Source organism: Triturus cristatus, chromosome 5_1 (genome assembly GCF_964204655.1).
Source record: "Triturus cristatus chromosome 5_1, aTriCri1.1, whole genome shotgun sequence".
NCBI lineage: Eukaryota > Metazoa > Chordata > Amphibia > Caudata > Salamandridae > Triturus > Triturus cristatus.
Genome location: NC_140587.1, coordinates 112,158,043 through 112,165,542, shown reverse-complemented (window position 1 = coordinate 112,165,542; position 7,500 = coordinate 112,158,043). Strand labels below are relative to the sequence as shown.

The 7,500-nt window shown below is 55.7% G+C and overlaps 1 pseudogene; it reads left to right on the top strand.

Annotated features, from left to right (window-relative positions):
- Positions 1-3,358, top strand: part of LOC146830340 (28S ribosomal RNA) — an 8,297-nt pseudogene extending 4,939 nt beyond the window's left edge.
- The last annotated feature ends 4,142 nt before the right edge of the window (positions 3,359-7,500 follow it).

The window sequence follows — 7,500 nt, the reverse complement described above, 5'->3', positions numbered from 1 at the left end:
TTCGGCTCCAATGATCTCATCAAGCTAATCACCGCTCTGGCCTTTGCCGATGACATCGCAGTACTCAACAACACCTGGGAAGGAATGAGTACAAATCTGAAAATCATTGAAAAATTCATTAAATTAACAGTATTAAAACTTAATGTGAAAAAAACACATGGATTTTATATAAGTTACCATAAAGATAAGATCCTGGTAAACAACTGTAACCATGGCAATTTGAAAAACAAAACATTGAAAACATCCACCCGGGAGAAAGTGAGAGATACCTCGGACTGAACTTTGATCCACACACTGGCCATTCAAGCAACAACAAAATTAATGAGGTTCTTGTTGACTGGGATCAAAAACTCTACAATCTACCACTTAAGCCCACACAGAAAATAGAAATATTCTGTCAATACTTGATCCCTAAACTGTCATTTAAAATGGAAATGACAGGAACAGAAGCGAAAACTTTAAACATTCTGGATCAAACAATTAGAAAGTATGTCAAACATTTTCTACACCTACCTGCATACACATGTGATGGTCTCCTGTATTCAAAAAGATCCTTTTTGGGCCTCAGTATTCCAAAGTTATGTACGACAATTGGTCTGAACAATGTTAATAACTTATTGTACCTCAGGGAAGCTCAAGATCTGTACATAGCTCATTCATTCATGTATGCAGGAGAAGTAATCAATGAAAAAATTGATAGCATCATTAAAACACACAAACTCAACATTTTAGGACGTAGATTTCTAAATCATGAATTGAATTTGGTAGCAACATATGACTGGAGGAAAGAAGAATTTGAGAAATGGGCAAATCTCCCTGTCCAAGGTGATGGTATAAAATACTTAGCAAGTAATCCAACCTCAAATTTTTGGATCAGCAAACATAACAAAATAAAAGCAAATCAATACATAGCTGCGCTAATATTGAGAGCAAATGTCTTGTATACTAGAGAAACCCTCACTATGGGAAGAAATCGTACATTTGCTACATGTAGATACTGTAAAGATGTGTGTGAAACAATTGCGCATATTTCAGGTGCATGTCCTAAAACCAAGGACATAAGAATAAAAAGGCATAACAAAGTGTTGGAATTGCTAATTGATAGAGCAAAAAGGTGTGGATGGATGACATACAGGGAACCTCATGTCAAAATAGTCAAGGTGAACTAAGAACACCAGATGTAGTGTTCACCAAAAATGGTACTGCTGTAGTGGTTGATGTTTCAGTTCGTTATGAACACTCTCATAATTCCCTTGAATTAGCATATGAGAGTAAAGTTAAAAACTATCAGGATCTATCACAAAAAATCAAAGATCTTACCAAATGTAAAACTGTAAAATTTCATGGCTTTATTGTAGGATGTCGGGGTATTTGGCCTTAATGTAATGATGTTGCTCTGGCTGATCTTGGTCTGCAAATGTCATTCCCATTCAAGAAAAATGTTTGCCTGACTACATTAATGTACACTCTAAAAATGTGCCAAGTATTCTTGGACAACTAAATTTCAGGTCAAACACTGAGATGTACACTATCGTACAGCACACATGTCACTTTTACAAAAGTATTAGCCTAAATGTTGATTCACTAATATTTACATGTGGTTCAACAGTCACGTAATAGTTAATAGTTGACACAAGAATTAGTATAGATGTGGATTTTATAGAAGTGAAGTTTATAGAAATGTATTTTCCAACTAGATGTGCAATTTATAGATGTGTATTCTTTTTATAGTTGTGTGCTTATGTTATAATGATTTAGATACAAATGTGTACATCATGCGTCTTGAATAAAATAGGTCTCAAATAACTACATACACATAGTCACTACTTATTGCATTGATTATTGATGTCCGGCTAATCAGGACTGTTCGTAGACAATTTTATATTGTTGGAATAGTACTGCAGGGTGTACTATCCCTGGCCTATACGTGACCCCAGTTCCAGTGAGGACAGCTTAAAGTGTGGCTGTACTCCGGAACGAACAAATGTTGTATTGTTGGAAGCAAACCCGATTTGACACTAATGGGCAGCATAATAACACAGAATGAGCCACCGCGAGGTGGTACAGATAGCCAAATGCCTTGTTCCAGTTCCAGTGAGGACAGCTTAAAGTGTGGCTGTACTCCGGAACGAACAAATGTTGTATTGTTGGAATCAAACCCGATTTGACGCTAATGGGCAGCATAATAACACAGAATGAGCCACCGCAAGGTGGTACAGATAACCAAATGCCTTGTCATGTAATTAGTGACGCGCATGAATGGATGAACGAGATTCCCACTGTCCCTACGTACTATCTAGCGAAACCACAGCCAGGAGAACGGGTTTGGCAGAATCAGCGGGGAAAGAAGTACCGGGTGAGCTTGACTCTAGTCTGGCACTGTGAAGAGACATGAGAGGTAGAGGATAAGTGGGAGGCCCTCAGGCCGCCGGTGACATACCACTCCTCTTATCGTTTTTTCACTTACCCGGAGAGGCGGGTGCGAGCCCTGTGGGGCTTTCGCTTCTGGCTCCAAGTACCTGGCGCCCAACGGGCGCGACCTGCTCTGAGGACAGTGGCAGGTGGGGTGTTTGACTGGGGAGGTATACCTGTCAAATGATAACGCAGATGTCCTAAGGCGAGCTCAGGGAGCACAAAAACCTCCCACGGAGCAGAAGGGCAAAAGCTCGCTTGATCTCTATTTTCAGTATGAATACAGACCGTGAAAACTGAGCCTCACGATCCTTTTGACTTTTTGGGTTTCAAGCGGGAGGTGTCAGAAAAGTTACCACAGGGATAATTGGCTTGTGGCGGCCAAGCGTTCGTAGCAATGTCGCTTTTTGATCCTTCGATGTCAGCTCTTCCTATCATTGTGAAGCAGAATTCGCCAAGCGTTGGATTGTTCACCCACTAACAGGGAACGTGAGCTGGGTTTAGACCATTGTGAGACAGGTTAGTTTTACCCTACTGATGATGTGTTGTTGCAATAGTAATCCTGCTCAGTATGAGAGGAACCACAGGTTCAGACATTGGGTGTATGTGCTTGGCTGAGGAGCCAATGGGGCAAAGCTACCATCTGTGAATTATGTTATGTCAGAATATACCCTAAACAGTAACGATACTGCAGTGCCATGGAGCCTCGGTTGGCCTGGGATAGCCGGCCTCTCTCGGGGGGCCGGTGCGTAGAGCTGCTCGCTTGGGGACCAGAGCATGGATGGAAGGGGGCCGCCTCCATCACTCTTAGTGCACCACATGTTCGTGGGGCACCCGGTGCTAAATCATTCGTAGACAACCTGATTCTGGGTCAGGGTTTCGTAAGTAGCAGAGCAGTTACCTCGCTGCGATCTATTGAAAGTCATCCTCTGAGCCAAGCTTTTGTCTCTGTGCATGGGCACCCGTGGACGCCCTCCTCCACTACACCCAGGGGTGGGTCCCTCTGCCACTGGGCCGGCGGGAGAGACGCCGAGGGGGTAACATGGGCCTGCGGGAGGCTGCCTCCACCACGTGCCCTCTGGCAGGGGGCCTCCCTCTCCCATCCCTTCCCCACCGGGGTGCGGGGATGGGGGCTACCATCCCTTGCAGGTCGGCAGGGTGACCAGATGGCCTGGGCCGGCCGGGCCTCCCCTTCCGGCTGCTCTTGGGCAAGTCCACCAGAGAGGCGAGCAGTGGCAGCCCTGGGGAAGGAGCCTCCTGAGCGGCTGCCTCAGAGCACCTGGCCACCCTTGCTGGACTGCAAGGGCGGCTGGGTACGGCACCCTCCCAGGCCATCCAGGCGCTGGGTCATCCCGGGTAATCTGGTCGCCTGGCAACACAACCAGATAGCCCTGTGGGCCGGACGACCAGATGGCCTTGCATGCCAGGTGACCAGATGGCCCTGCGGGCCAGGTGAGCAGATGGCCCTGCAGGCTGGGTGACCAGATGGGCCTGCGGGCTGGCGGCCGGGCTAACTCTAACTCTTGTCCTTCCCCAAACTTCTGTAAGCCCCCAGTCGAGAAAAATGGGCTCCCGGGCCAGCCGTTGGGGAGGGGTTGTGGCCTGGGTTTAACCCTCCTTCGTTCCAGCCGACGGTCCAGGCGCTGGGGACCGGGTGTTCAGCGGGGCCCGGGGTGGCTCTCCCCGGCCTGGCTAGGGTAGGGAAGCTGGGCCCGGTCCCGGGGCTTGTGCTCCATCCCAGTGTCCCAGGGTGCGGGAGCCCCCCATCCTGCAAGCTAGCCAAGGGTCTGGGCCCCAGGGAAGGGTGTCCACCAGGGCCCGGGGAGGCTCTCCCCAGTCTGGCTAGGGTTCGGAAGCTAGGCCCGGACCCGGGGCTTGTGCTCCATCCCAGTGTCCCAGGGAGTGGAAGCCCCCCGTCCTGCAAGCCAGCCGAGGGTACAGGCACTGGGGAAGGGTGTCCTGCAGCCCCGGAGCCCTGGAGCCCTGGAGCCCTGCAATCCCAGAGCCCTGCAGCTCCCGAGCCCTGCAGCCCTACAGCCCCAGAGCCCTGCAGCTCCAAGCCCTGCAGCTCCTGAGCCCTGCAGCCCCCCCAGCCCTGCAGGCCCCGGCTCCTGCAGCCCCGAGCCCTGCAAGGGCAGGCAGGAGCCCTAACACGAAGGCTCAGGGTGGGCAAATTGGCAACATTTCGGTATCGGCACCTCTCCCCTCGGCCATCAGGTCGCGCGCAATGCTTTCCAATGGGGCAACCAGGTGGCCGGGCCGGCCTGGAAGTCCCGATGAAGGCTCATTTGCCTCCCGGATCCCAGGCAGGGCTCCAGGAGGTTGGGCACGTTCGCGTCTAGGGTCCCCTGAGCCTCGCGGTGTACGCAGGGCAGGTTACAAGAAAGGTGGTAGCCTTCCTCCGTATTAGTAGGGGCAGGGTATGCCGGGAGACTCCTCCCAGAGCTGGCAGTTCTTTGCCAGGGACCAGATGGGCTATGCCAGGGCAACATCCTCCCAGGCATCCGGGGCTCCCTCCTGCCGCCTGCGACCCGCGGTGTGGCAAAGGGCCCTGGATGGGATCTACGGGTCCTGAGCAGTCCTCCCCCCAGGCATCCGGGCCTGAGAGCTCAGATGGTCCTCCCCGTGCCTGAGGCCCAGCCGGGGTTCCCGAGCCTCCCAGAAAGCAGAGCCCCCGAGCCCTGCATGGTTGGGCAGGCGGGAGCCCTACCACTATGGCTCAGCTCGGGGCGGGCAGACGGGAGTCCTTTCAGGTGCCGGCCATCTGGTCGCGCTCAGTGCTTTCCAATGGGGCAACCAGATAGCCGGGCCAGGCTGGAAGTGCCGATGAGGGTCCATTTGCCTCCCGGATCCAAGTCAGGGCTCCAGGAGGTTGGGAGCATCTGTGCCTAGGGTCCCCTCTGTCACTTGGAGCTGGCGGGTTACAAGTAAGGTGGGTAGCCTTCCTCCAGATTAGTAGGGGCAGGATATGCCGGAGCACCTCTCTGGGGCTGGTGGTTCTTTGCCAGGGACCAGATGGGCTATGCCCGGGCAACATCCTCCCAGGCATCCAGGGCTCCCTCCTCCGGCCCGCAGCATGGCAAAGTGCCCGGGATGGGCTCAACGGGTCCTGGGCAGTCCTCCCCTTGGTGCCCAAATTCAAGAGCTCCGGTGGTACTCCAAGTGCCTGAGGCCCAGCTGGGGTCCCTGAGCCCCCCAGGAAGCAGAGCCCCCCGAGCCCAGCGTGGGTGGGCAGGCGGGAGCCCTAACACTATGGCTCGGGCAGGCAGATGGGAGTCATTTCAGCTGTCGGCCATCTGGTCGTACCTTTCCCCTCGGCCATCTAGTCGCCCGCAATGCTTTCCATTGAGGCTACCAGATGGCCGGGTTGGCCTGGAAGTCCGGATGAGGACGATTTGCTTCCCGGATCCCAGCCAGGGCTCCAGGAGGCCGGGCGCATTTGCCCCTAGGGTTCAGGAGCTCTGGCTGGGTCCCTGAGGGCCCTGGGGAGGGCAGCCTCCCCACCCCGGGCTCCGTCCTGGGTCCTGTCGTGTGGCAAGGTGCCTGGGACGGGGTCCGGCAGGCCCGGGAGGCTTCCCCTGCACCACTGGGACTGGGAGCCCCAGCAGGGTCCAGTGGCCCCGCTGGGCCCCGGGTCGGGGGCTCCAGCCCTGGTCTCCGTACCCCAGCCTGCGGCACTGCCAAAGGCCCGGGACGGGGTTCTGTTGTGGCCGGGGAGCCTCCCCTTGCTTGGCTGCATTCAGGAGCTCTGGCCGGGTCCCTGAGGGCCCCAGGGAGGGCAGCCTTGCCACCCTGGGCTCCATCCTGGGTCCTGCCGCATGGCAGGGTGCCTGGGATGGGGTCCGGCAGCCCCGGAGAGGCTTCCCCTGCACCTCTGAGCCTGGGAGCCCTGGCTGGGTTTAGGCGCCCTGCCGTGCCCTGGGTCAGGGGCTCCGGCCCTAAGCCCCATCCCCCAGCCTGCGGAACTGCCAAAGGCCCGGGACGGTATTCCGTTGTGGCCGGGGAGCCTCCCCTTGCTTGGCTGGGTCCTGCCACGTGGCAGGGTGCCCTGGATGGGGTCCGGTGGGCCCGAGGAGGCTTCCCCTGTACCTTTGGGCCCGGGAGCCCTGGCTGGGTCCAGGGACCCTGCCGGGCCCCGGGTCGGGGGCTCTGTCCCTGGGCCCCGTCCTCCGGCCTGCCGCTCCGTCCAGGACCTGGGACAGGGGTCTGTCAGTCCCATGCAGGCCTGCCCTGTTTGTCAAGGTGTCCACGGGCCCTGTGTCGGAGGGCCCATCGGGTCCCCGCACGCAGCCTCCTTGGCTGGGGCCCAGCAGGGGCCCTGGGGCTCCGGTCCCCCATGCCCCGGCACCCGCCCACTCTTTTGTTGGGGCACCGAGCGACCAGATGGCTTCCCTTTCGAGCCCGGCCATCTGGTCGCGCCTTTCCCCTCGGCCATCTGGTCACGTGCAATGCTTTCCAATGGGGTGACCAGATGGCCGGGCTTGCCTGGAAGTCCCGATGAAGGTCCATTTGCCTCCGCGATCCCTGCGAGGGCTTCAGGAGATCATGTACATTTGTGCCTTGGGTCCCCTCTGTCACCTCGTGTGCATGGATTACAAGAAAGGGGGGTCATTTTTCTCCGGATTACTAGGGAAAGGGTCAGTCAGACCTCCGTGTGGTCCGGTGATTCTGAAACAGGGGAAGGCAGAACCCGGGCCTGCCAGCCGGGGCCCCCAGGGGCCTGGGTACGCACCTGCCTCTCAGCCCCTTCCCGTTGGTCCTTTCTCCCCGAGTTTGCTGGGTCAGACCTCCGTGAGGTCCAGGGATCCCGAGACAGGGAAAGGCAGCACCTGAGCCCACCCGATGGAGGGCCCCAGGTACGCACACCTGCCTCTCAGCCCCCTTTCCGATGGTTCTTTTTCTCCGAGTTTTCTAGGTCAGACCTCCGTGAGGTCTGGGGATGCCGAGACAGGGGAAGGCAGCACCTGGGCCCGCCTGCCGGGGCCCCAGGGGCCCGGGTATGCACCTACCTCTCAGCCCCTTCCCGATGGTCCTTTTTTTCTGAGTTTTCTCAGTTAGACCTCTGTGAGGTCTGGTGATGCTGAAACA